The sequence below is a fragment of the Chinchilla lanigera genome, unplaced genomic scaffold, assembly GCF_000276665.1.
Source record: "Chinchilla lanigera isolate Chin_1 unplaced genomic scaffold, ChiLan1.0 scaffold00064, whole genome shotgun sequence".
In the NCBI taxonomy this organism is placed as follows: Eukaryota; Metazoa; Chordata; class Mammalia; order Rodentia; family Chinchillidae; genus Chinchilla; species Chinchilla lanigera.
The window spans coordinates 13,817,829-13,829,171 of record NW_004955465.1 but is presented as its reverse complement, the minus strand read 5'-3'; the positions used below and the strand labels follow the sequence as shown (position 1 = coordinate 13,829,171).

At 49.9% G+C, this 11,343-nt stretch overlaps 2 non-coding genes across 2 annotated transcripts; one reads left to right on the top strand and one right to left on the bottom strand.

Annotated features, from left to right (window-relative positions):
- Positions 1 to 7,888: 7,888 nt before the first annotated feature.
- On the top strand, positions 7,889 to 7,970 carry Trnas-gcu. The gene has a single exon. It is a non-coding gene; the product is annotated as a tRNA-Ser (tRNA).
- A 1,880-nt stretch (positions 7,971 to 9,850) lies between these two features.
- On the bottom strand, positions 9,851 to 9,922 carry Trnaq-uug. Its single transcript has one exon. It is a non-coding gene; the product is annotated as a tRNA-Gln (tRNA).
- Between the last annotated feature and the right edge of the window lie 1,421 nt (positions 9,923 to 11,343).

Genomic DNA, 11,343 nt, shown 5'->3' with positions numbered 1-11,343 from the left:
GAGGTGTGTCCGCATCGGCAGCGCCGAGCCCGGGCGTGCACCGACGCCCGCAGCGCCGAGCCCGGGAGTGCACCGACGCCCGCAGCCCCGAGCCCGGTACCATCAATACGGAGCGCTCATCAGGTGTAAAACATGGGACAAACAGGCTCTCAGGAACCACAGATGTATCTCGCTGATACAGTGGCCAAGAGGAATCAGAAACCAAGACCACGGATGTACAAGGAAATGCTTGTACTCCTGACCCTTGCATTCACTCTGTTCTTGTGGATCTGGATTGCAGAGTGCCTAAGCGGTCATGCGCTTGTTGAGACAACCCCAGAAGATTTGGCCGAGACGCTATATTAAGATCAAGCTCCGATGGGAGAAAGATGGGGAAATAACAGCCACCCTGATAACCTTGACAGCGTCACAAGCGGTAATTCCCACCTTTCAAGCTCACAGAAATTTTGCTGTGTCACAGGTTGGAACTTCCACCTCCCGGGGAGTAGGGCCCTTTTCTCTGTCTTCCTTGCAGTTGCGTTAAAGGAAGCCAGATGGGCAGGGGGGTCCATGCAGGGTTTTCAACATATCTACACCTGTTACCGAATTTCAGGTCCCCAATAGCCTGGGACAAATTGTATGTCTTCATGAAGCTGTACCCTTTAAGACCCCAAAGGAATTAAAACAGGCTGCTGCTGTCTATGGCCCCGTGGCCCCTTTACCTTGGATTTATCAGAGCTCCTAGGACAACAGATTACGGCCCGAAATGACTGGAAAGGAGTAACTAAAGCATGTTAAAATCCAGGCGATTATTTATTTTGGGAAGGAAATTTATTAGAATCGTGCACAGAGGGGGCCACATGCAATGCGGCTCACAACATAGAAACTGCAAAAGACATGTTCATCAGAGAGGGTGCCTTTGCTGCCACAAGTGATCAACTTCCTTTTGAATTACAAGTATATGCACAAATTAAAATAGCTGCCACAAGTGCTTGGAGGGAGCTTCCTCCCGAGGGTGAGACATCCCTTGACTTGACTTCCTTTCATCAGGGTCCTGATGAGCCTTTTGAAGATTTTGTGGCATACTTATTGCAGGCTAGTGGGAGGATTACAAGTGATACAGAAGTTGGCAAGTTAATAGTTCAACAACTGGCCTTTGAAAATGCAAATAAATGGTGTATAGAGGCTCTGAGGGCCACAAAAAATGGGCTGCGCTGTCTGAGGTGATTCAGATCTGTGCAGATACGGCCCTTCGTGCGGACAGGGGCTGCCTCGGCAGCTGCTATCACTCAGGTCTTCATCCACAGCCTAAAGGAAAGGGAAAAAACAAAGGTACTTATTTCAGCTGTCGGGGGGAGGGACGTTTTGCCAAAAATTGCTCTGCTGCACCTGTAGGGGCAACACAGCCACTACCTGTCCCTTCAACCAAACCTTCTGGTATCTCTGCAAGGTGTAGATGAGGCTGTCATGGGACAAGCGAGTGTAGATCCAAACCTGATGTGGAAGGCCAGCCTGTCCTGGGAAACCTCCAGGGGCCCGCCTCGGCCCTGCCGAACAACGGGGGCGCTGTGGTGCAGAGAGCTTCCGGCCGGCCCTGCTCAGTGCAGGGCTTCGGACTCGGTGCTGAGGACAGCTCACGGGGCCTGCCGCGCAGAGCTGAGTCTGTGAACTGCTGCAAGCTGCAATGGCAGCGGGACGAAAGCCCGGCCAGCCCTACCTCCCGCGTGCTGCGGTGGGAACCCCACTGGGCCCCACCAAACGTTTAAACTGCCAGCCTGCCCATGCCATGGCATTTGCACCAGGTGCTGCAGCTGGAGGCTCTTGGGTCGGCAGGTGAGGGAGCAAGTGGACAGGCAGGCAGGCAAGCAATGGCAGGAGAGTGATGACATCGCCTGGCTTGGCTACCACCGCCACCCTGGGCAACCTGCGATGCCTGTGAGACTCTGGAGTCCGCCAGTGGAGCCCATCCCCAGGGCTGAGGCAGGAGCCAGAGCTGGAGGTGGGAGCAGCGATCAGGAGCCCTGGGCACTTGAACACAGGTCTTTTTTTTTTTTCTACAATTAAAACTGACCATGGCTCAGGCTATATGAGTACTGCCTTCCAAACGTTTCATAAAACTTTTCATATTTTCCTTACCATGGGAAGTCTTTATAATCTTCAATGGGTAAAACAATTGTTAAACATGCTTACCCTATACTCAAAATTCAACTACAAAAACAAAACAGGGAATCCTTCCCTATTAAATCTATACCTCATAATAGCCTTTTGTTGGCAGGATATAGTTAGTATTTTAAATCCTACTAGGGATAGGAATACAGCAGCAGAAAGATAATTCAATCAGATAGAAGGAAAGAAGCCAGGAAGGTCCCTTTGGAAAGCTCTTCCTACTGGACAATGGAAGGGACTCAGTGCTAATGTGGGGTCCGGGGTATGCTTGTGTCTTTTCAGAGAATGCTGAACAGCCTATCTGGGTGCCAGAGATGCTGTCTTTCAAGATGCTGATGATCAGTCCTATGACAGTGATGTGCTGGAGACAGTGCCACAGCTGATAGACAAGGATGGGGTAGACCTGACCTGGGGCCAGTGAAAGGAATTAACCCAAAATGCCCAGGAGATGGTAACAAAAAATGGGAATCAAAAATCTGATTAGGTGCAGCTGGGCGTAGTGATGCACGCCTGAAATCCCAGCACTCGGGAGGCTGAGGCAGGAGGATCATTGAGAGTTCGAGACCAGCCTGGGCTACAAAGCGAGCTCAAGGCCAGCCTGAACTGCATAGCGAGACCCTGTCTCAAAAAGACCAAACAAACAAACAAAAAATATATATATATTTGAGCACTCTGATTTCGTAAGATGCTTGTCTAGTCTGTTAAACTGTGTACTTGTTCATTTCTCCGTTTGTCCAATAAGTTAACAGCTGGTTTTTTTTTTTTTTTTTTTTTCCGGTACCGGGAATTGAACTCGTGGTACTGCTGCTGAGCTAAATCCCCACCCCAACAGCTGTTTTTTGTTTGAGCTCAACAATTTTTCTCTTTTCCTTTTTTCTTTTGTATTTTTGGATGATTTGTTCATAATGTAATTTGGCTTATAGATTAAAAAAACATGCTTCCACCTGGGTTGCCAGCTGGTATCAAATGATATCAAATGATATCAAATTTGGTGTTTTGTAAGTCATCAAAAATTAAGACGATTAAACAAAAATCCCTTAGGCTGGGGAGAAATTGGTCAGGGATCCTTTTGGTGAATAAAGGAGCAGTTGCCTGGAAAGTTATCCCAGCCTTGGGAGACACCCCAATAAATGCTATTAAAATATGCTATTGTGATGTTCATGTAGGCCATCATCAAAAAGATTAAGTTTTCCAGACAATGAAGTTTTTGATTTAAAGATGCTCTGGTACAAAGATTTTCATATGGTGATGACAACTGATTGTTACTGTTTTTGTAATGTATTGAATGCATTTATGCCTGCAGATGTGCAGGTCTTCCAAAATGTAAAACAGGGATTGTTTATGGTGATAGACTTTTCTTTCAGATTCAGATCTCTGCCTTTAACAAAAATTAATGTGATGTAAATTCCACTAAAGGACAACAAGTCAGGCAAAAGTTTCTTATGTATTTGATAGAGATGATTGATTAAAAAGTTATACCATGTCAAAATGAAAATGTATGTTAAAAAATGTTGTCATGATTGTTACTGTACAATATTATGTGTGGTTTTGATTTCTAATTTTCTGAGTAAATATTTAACTGTTAACATTCTACAGGGATTTAAATACCAGAACATCCATGGCTATTAGAAAATAACAGTCCCATTTTATGTTCTAAGGTGCTTGATATTCAGATAAGATAGTAATATTAAGCTTACTGCCCATATTACACAGTAAGGTTATGAATCTTCTCTTCTGGATGTTCAATAACTGAGGTTTGGAGACCAAAAATTAGAAAAATAGATGGGATAGGAGTACTAGTCCCCAGAGGTCAGTGAGGACCCAGGACATAAAAGAAGCTCTGCTTCAACATGCTACAACTCAGTGAGTCCCCAGTCTTCTGACCGAAGAGATTGTGGGACCACAGAGAAAAGTGATCAGTGATGTGTAGTGTGCCTAATGAGAGTCACTAGAGAGAAAAATCTCTTAAGCTTTCACAGAAAGCAATGCGGTCAACCAATGGCCATGACTGATCCAGAGGCTGACACTGAAAGAAGAACTAAGAGGTACTATACATGGTCCAAGGTAAACCCTGAGGACACTTAACTGACCTTGATAGATAGCAGGAGATTAATTGTAATTAATATGGTCTCACCTTAACTTGGTCTTGAACATCCTGCAGGAAAGTATAACTACAAGGGGTATAAAACAATGGCACAGTAATATGCTAGTTATAAAAGAAATTCAAATCACAAACACCTTCTTACAATTTCCAGCTACAGTAGTAACTGACTACTGTTATGGACTAAGCGGCTGCATAGGATTAAACTGCTCAATGCAGGGACTTGAAATCCTTGGCCTGGAAATTTTTAGCCTAAATGAGTAAGTTCACTCAGAATAAAAAGGGTCTGAGGATGAGAAGGTCTTCTACAGAGTTCTCCGAACACAGCTCCTCCAACTTCAACTGACCGTCTATCGCTTGCAACTACAGAACGGAAGAGGCGGAGACGTGGGGAGCGGCTGCAGCTGGAGACTGCTCACACACGCGGAGCTGGATCAAGGCGGTCCTGATCCGCACCCTCTGCAGCTGCACCGGCCTGCGAATCTGTGCTCCTTTGTCGCGGCAGCCATGTGGAGCTCACATACGCGCCTCCCTGCACACACCGTGCTTACTGCAGGCGGGCGTTCCAGGACAGCAGGGGCGGATGTGCTGCCAGCGGTGCAGGGTAGCTTTCGCAGCCTCTTTAGTCACGTTTGTTATCATCCATAGTTTTGATTTTTGCCATTCTACGGATGTAAAATTTTGTTTCTCTTCATTTAATTTTCTCTAGTTTGTAGTGAGGTTCACCATCTGTTCATACTGTGAACCATTTAAGAACCCCTTTTCTTGGTAGCGAGAATCAAACTCAAGACCCTGCGCTTGCCAGGCAGGCCCTGTGCTGCTGAGCTGTACCCCCGGCAAGTACCCCTTTTTTGAGCTATATCCTTGGCTCATTTTCTCATTTGCTCTTCTGCCAGAGGCGTTTCAGGCTTCCTGTGTGTTTACTACCTCCTTTGCAGGGGGCCTTTTTATGGAACATGTATTAACCCCTTATCAGTTGCACTTGCTACAAACATTTTCTCCAAGTTGGCAATTGTTTTAATGCTGTCTTTTTCTTTGTTGAGTGAAAACTGCTACGATTTGAATGCGTCCTCTCAAGGGTTTACGTGTGGAAACCTAATCCTCAAATTGATGGCAGCAGAATTTAGAGCTGGGGCCTTTGGGGATCCTTAGGATTAGACGAAGGCACGAGAGTGGCCCCGTGCTGATTGCAGTGGTTGATCGATTGTGTCAGTTTGAGAAGTTTAGAAGCTTGACTAAGTTGGCTCAGCAATTCTACACCCTAGGGTGAAGAGGACTCACCCCAGAGCAGAGGGCAGCTTGTCACCTGGATGTCTAGACTTCAAAGGGGAAGTGAGGAAGGGAGAACTCGCTTCTGTTCTTCAGAGGACCTCCACTCTTCCTCTTGAGCTTGGGCGTCATCTCCGAGCTCCCAGTGCAGACTTCAGCTTCTGCCTCCGAACCTTCAGCCTTCCCGGGGAGACCCTTCAGGCTTCCATCGAAGACCCGTCAGCCTCCTGACATGGACTTGCACAGGACACCTCGGTCAACTCCAGAGCTTGGACTGAAACCGTCAGTCTTCAGACAGTCTCTGCACACCTCCTCTTGCAACTGTGTGGCTGGCCACTGTAAGTTCATCTTGTAATTTCTTATAAATTCATGCATCTGTGTTATATCTGTTTCTGTAGCAAAACGCTGACAGGTATAATGATGCTGGCGGTGTTACAAGAGATGGACAGACCTGAGCTGGCCCCTTGCTCATTCTGAGGGGCTCCCGCATGGCACAGTGCCCCAGGAGACCGCATCAGAGGTCCTCGGACTCCTCGGCCTCTGGAACCAGGGGCTAAACAAGTGTCTCCATAAATTACCCGGCCTCAGCCACTATCTTACAGGGACAGAGATGCACTAAGTAGAAACCACCACTTTTCATGACAAACGTGCATTTTCAGCCTTACTTTTGTTCTTTCTGGTTCTTGGTTTTCAAAAGTTTCAGCAACTGTGACCGATGACCAGCTGTAGTGGCCTCTCCAGCTGCCCAGGAGTTCGCTTCTAGGAGGGCCCGGTGTGTACTTTGTGTGCCCACTCTGGTCTCATAGCAGGTCAGCGGACTCCTTAGGGTCACACAAAACAGGATCGACGTCTTCTGGGGTCTCCTGGCAAGGGAGCTCAGGGGCTGGGGCTGCAGCAGCAGGAGCCTGAGAAGCTGGAAGTCAGGCAGAGCTGCAGGAGGCCAGGCTGGGCCCGCACAGCGCAGGCAGGTGCAGCGGGAGGGCAGCGGACAGGAGGAGAAAGCCCAGGCAGGGGGTGCGGGGACTTCCCATCTCAGGCGGAAGGGCTCAGAGCCCAGACCTACAGCAGCACCGAGTGGCTCAGGCTCAGGTAGGCCCCTAGGGCCCTCCTCGCGGCAGGGTGGAGAGCCACCCGCTGGGGGAAAGTGCCTCCAAGTCAGGCAAAGAACACAGAAAGTCAACAGTAAGAATTTACTAGGCCACAAGAAGGTGATAACTATCTTGTCTCAGAACATGTGATATTTACCTCCAGACAACCGTCAGTGTTGAATTTTGCAGTGCAAAATATAGAACAGCGGTAGAAAATATATCAGATTTAGGCTATTACAACTGAAGTACACAAGAAGATTGGAGAGATTTACATAAAAATGTAGACCCAAGACATGAACTGCGAAAATTGAGGAAATAGCTGGGCATTGTGATGTACGAGTGTCATCCCAGCACTCGAGAGGCTGAGAGCTCTAGGCCAGCCTGGGCTACCTGGTGAGTTCAAGGCCACCCTGAACTGCATAGTGACACCCTGTCTCAGCGGGGAAAAAGGATGAAAAATTCTTAACAGAGAGGTTATTAACTACAGCTAAAAAAGAATTACTAACCCGAGAGATGAAGCCAAAACACGAGGCAGAATACAGCAAGAACAGTAAAACGGCCCAAGAAGGCAGCCGAGGCAGGCGACCACTGCCTGCTACTCCACTCCTTCCCGTTGGGAGCGGCGCCCTAAGCCCCGCGGCGCCCTCGCGGCGCCCTCGCGGTGCCCTCGCGGCCTGCTGTCGCCCTCGGGCACGGTGGCCCCGGCTGGTCCCGATGGGCCAGGTCCTGCCGGGTCAGGTCCGAGACCTCGCGCTCTGCTCTTCTCGCACCCCGAAGAAGAGGCCCTATCTCCGCGGAGTGCCCCAGGCCCTGGCTGGCTCCTGCCCGCAGGATTCGCTACCTGGCGAGAGGCTCCCCGCAAGCTCGCTTTGGGAAACACTCCTAAAATTACCGTGTGGAATTAGGGTTCCTGGGCTTGTGCGTCCCGCGAGCCGGCGCTGAACCCGGGCCGGCGCTCCGCTCCCTGCTCGTCCGGCCACGCGCACACCAGTGGCCGCACGTCCAGGTTGCGGACTGATCAAACGCAGCAGCGGGTGAGGAAACCGGCCAGGAGCGCAGGTGCGTCGGAGCTGTCCAGCGCGTTTCAGAGGCGAACCCAACGGCCCAACCAGGTTTTCGCTGCTCTCCGCCGCCCGGAAGCCCCGGCGTCCCGCCCGCCAGAGCCGTCCGGGGCGGGAGCGCTCAGGAGCCCTGGGCGAGGGCCGAGCAGGGAGGGCCCAGCGCAGGGCGGAGTAGACACGGCTCCGAACCAGCGGGGAGGAACGGCCCGAGGCTTGCGTGTACAGACGAGGTGGCCGAGTGGTTAAGGCGATGGACTGCTAATCCATTGTGCTCTGCACGCGTGGGTTCGAATCCCACCCTCGTCGTCACCTAGGTTTTCTTTACCCAGGGAGGATCCCTTACCCACCGGCTGGACCCTAAGCCCGGCGGAATGCCCCCCACCTTTCCCATTCAAGGAAATGTGTTTCTGATTTGGGTGGATTTTAAACTCTATTTCCGTTTCCTCAGAAAACTGCCCACCACCGATGTGCCAGGCCTCTGGTCTAGACACGTCTCTAGGCAGCTGATCATATCCTCCAGTGCTGGGTTAGACCTCCTCCCCAGGAGAGTTTCAAAGGAACATTGTATGTGGAAAAAAGCAACAGTGTCAGTTACTTTTCTCTGGTTGCTGAGACAAAATACCTGACACCCAAAGTTAAGGAAGAAAGGTGTATTTGGCTGGCAGTCTGTGGAGGTTTCGGTCTGTAATCAGCTGGCTCCAAGGCAGGGTGGCCGGGCACAGGGGCAACGCTTCACGGTGGTAGAAGACAGCAAAAGCAGAAACGAGGGGAGGGAACAAGCCTCTCTTGTATTGTAAGCCGGCGGCCACGCCCTCGGGCGGGTGTAGCACTCACACTGTCTTCGCGGCCCGGGGATGTTCATACAGTGAGGACCCTGGCCCCCTGCTGAGCTGCTTGAGCAGCTCAGGCTGACACAGTGTATCAACCATCGCAGCGACCTCCTATGGAACGGAGTTAAACAGGCAAGGAGGGCTTTATCCAAGACTGTTACAACGGGAAAGGGAGGCTGGGTCCAAATGCAAAGGCCACAGAAGCAGCTGAGGGCTTAAGCCAGTGCCTAGGGTAAAAAACCCTTGGGCGGGGAATTATTAAAGTATCGAGGCTATGGGGGTAGGGAATTTGATGCTTGCTAAACCAGCGCTGGAAGGGCCAAGGGTGAGAAGTAATCAAGAGCAGGGCTCAGAAGCCCAGGGAATTTGGGTCAAGGACGGAGTTCTTGTCGCCCGCCCCCCAGGGACCGTTCTGCTTCCTAAGGGTTGGGGTTCAGGGGAAGCATCTCAGGCACCCCGGGATCCCCACCCCCTCGGCAGCTGGCCTTAACAGGGCTAGGTCACCGTGCACAGCTGGGTCTTTTCTAAACTGGGCGCCTTTGGATAAAGTCCACGTTCCCGGCTTTGAGCTAGGGCCAGGGCGTGTCTGACAGTGGAGGTGACCGCAGTGATCACACCATTAAATTCACCGTTACCTTTTCAAAGCTGGGCCCCCTTCTGCTACTATCATTCACAAAGCTCCGAGAAGACGGCCGGGACTCGTGACGTATGAACCGGCCACAGGCTGGACATGGTAGTGGCCGCCGGAAGGGCGGGGTTACACGCACTCCGCACAGCTAAGGGAGCACCCGGCTGCTCAGGAGCGGCAGCACCGTGGGTGAGACCTCATCAGAGAAGCGGCAGGAAAACGCAAAGAAGGCAGGAGCATGTCTGCTGAGTCGGCATGGCTGAGAAGGAAACTTCCCTGTGCCGTTAGGTTAGCACCGTCACAGCACAGCATCGAGACCCAGGGTGGGAAGCAAAAGCCTGTGTTCACAAACTTGGTCAACAACTTGGTTACAGCCTGAGTCAGCACAGGCAACTCATAGTATGAGCTGATGAAATACTTGTGGTTTACTGGGCTCTCACTTGGTGAGAGAACGCGACTAGAAGGGACGTACTTGTGCAAAACATGTTCCTGTCCTCCTGGGGATAATCCTTCCTCTAATTTTTTTTTTTTTTTGGCTTTTCTCCGGTACCGGGAACCGAACTCACGACCTTGCGCTTGCCAGGCAGGCACTTTGCCGCTGAGCTAAATCCCCAGCCCCTCCTTCTTCTAATTTAACCATGGTCCAGCACACAGAGATCCAGAACACACTGTAAGCCAGCAGTGTTGATAAGAATTTTGTCAGGCTCTCTAAAAGGGTAACTTCCAAGAGGTCCCACCGAGATTTGAACTCGGATTGCTGGATTCAAAGTCCAGAGTGCTGACCATTACACCATGGGGCCATTGATAGGGAGAACAGAGGTGCAGAGCTGTGCTGAGATAGATCCTTCACAGCGCCCCTTTCCCCAGTTTGAGCCTGAGCTTGGTCAGTCCCCAGGCAGCCGCAGAGCTGGGGCCTGCGTAACATAACTCAGAACCGCCGCGCACCTGGCAGATTCCTCTTTTGTGGAAATTGAAGCTTGCACAACTTAGCGGCCTGTTTAACACAAAGGAAAAGGTGTTATAAACACAGAAGCAGGTATGGCCACTCCAAGGCCTATATATCATGTATGTGAGGATAACATTAGAGCACAGGAAGGCAACTGTCCCAACTGATTTCTAATGTATAAAAAAAATTCCCAATATACACAGAAAGTTCACAAATTAAAAAAAAAAAAGTTTTTATAAAAAGCAGCCCTTTCCCAGGCCGTGGAAAGGGCTGCACCAGTCAGGACTGTTGCCACCGCGACATTCACTACCTGGGTGCACTTCTGCAGTACAATCTCTGCCTCAGGTTTTTTGTTTTTTTTTTAACGGTACTGGGGATTGAACTCCTGACCTTGCACTTTGCCAGGCAGGCACTTGTCCCACTGAGCTACACACCCAGCCCAGTTTTTCTTCTAAAAAACCAATAAAAAGCCACCCTATAGATACAAAAAATAAAATATATATCTAAGAATACTGTAATATTTTGCAATACCAGAAGCGTGGAAACATGCCAGTGTACTTAACTGAGGTATTATACAGCTACTAAAAAGAACAGGAGAGACACGTGCTCACATGCTGACTTGGCAGTTTCTGGGAACGATTTAAGTTTAAAACAAAACTCAGTCATTTGAATAGTAAGGCACAGTATTACACATCTTTATAAATCAAAATTTGTGAGCGTATACTTTCACTGTTTACAAGGAGTGAAAGAATACACACCAAACAGCATCCATTTTTCTGAGAAATTAAGAGTTACCTGTTGCTTCGAGGAGAGCACGAAAGGTAAGCGCTGCGCGGACAGCGGCTAGGAGAGCGACAGGCTCCCACGCGGCGTTTTGGTCTGAAGATTTGACACACAATCAAAAAACTCACGTTCAGTTTCATTGGGTGTAGCGACTCACAGAAGGCGCTTCCCAGACCCTCGGATAAGACACGTTTATTTACACATTCCTGAGAGAACAGTTCTGATAACTCAAAGCCACACAGTTTGGAAAACTCAAAACGTGAGTAATCTGTATAATTACATATAGCAATCAAAGAAAAATAGAGAACCGGGAAGAGACCTTTCAGCAATATGCCCGGGGCGTGTTCTTTATAAAGGTTTTATTAGCACGCGTTTGCAGCAAATAACGCCAGTCCTCGTCGCAGCACGGGCAGCGTCCCTCGCGGCGCGCCCCTAAACACGCCTCACGGCCCCGCACGCCCGCACACTCCCCCACGCCCCCGCACGTTCTCA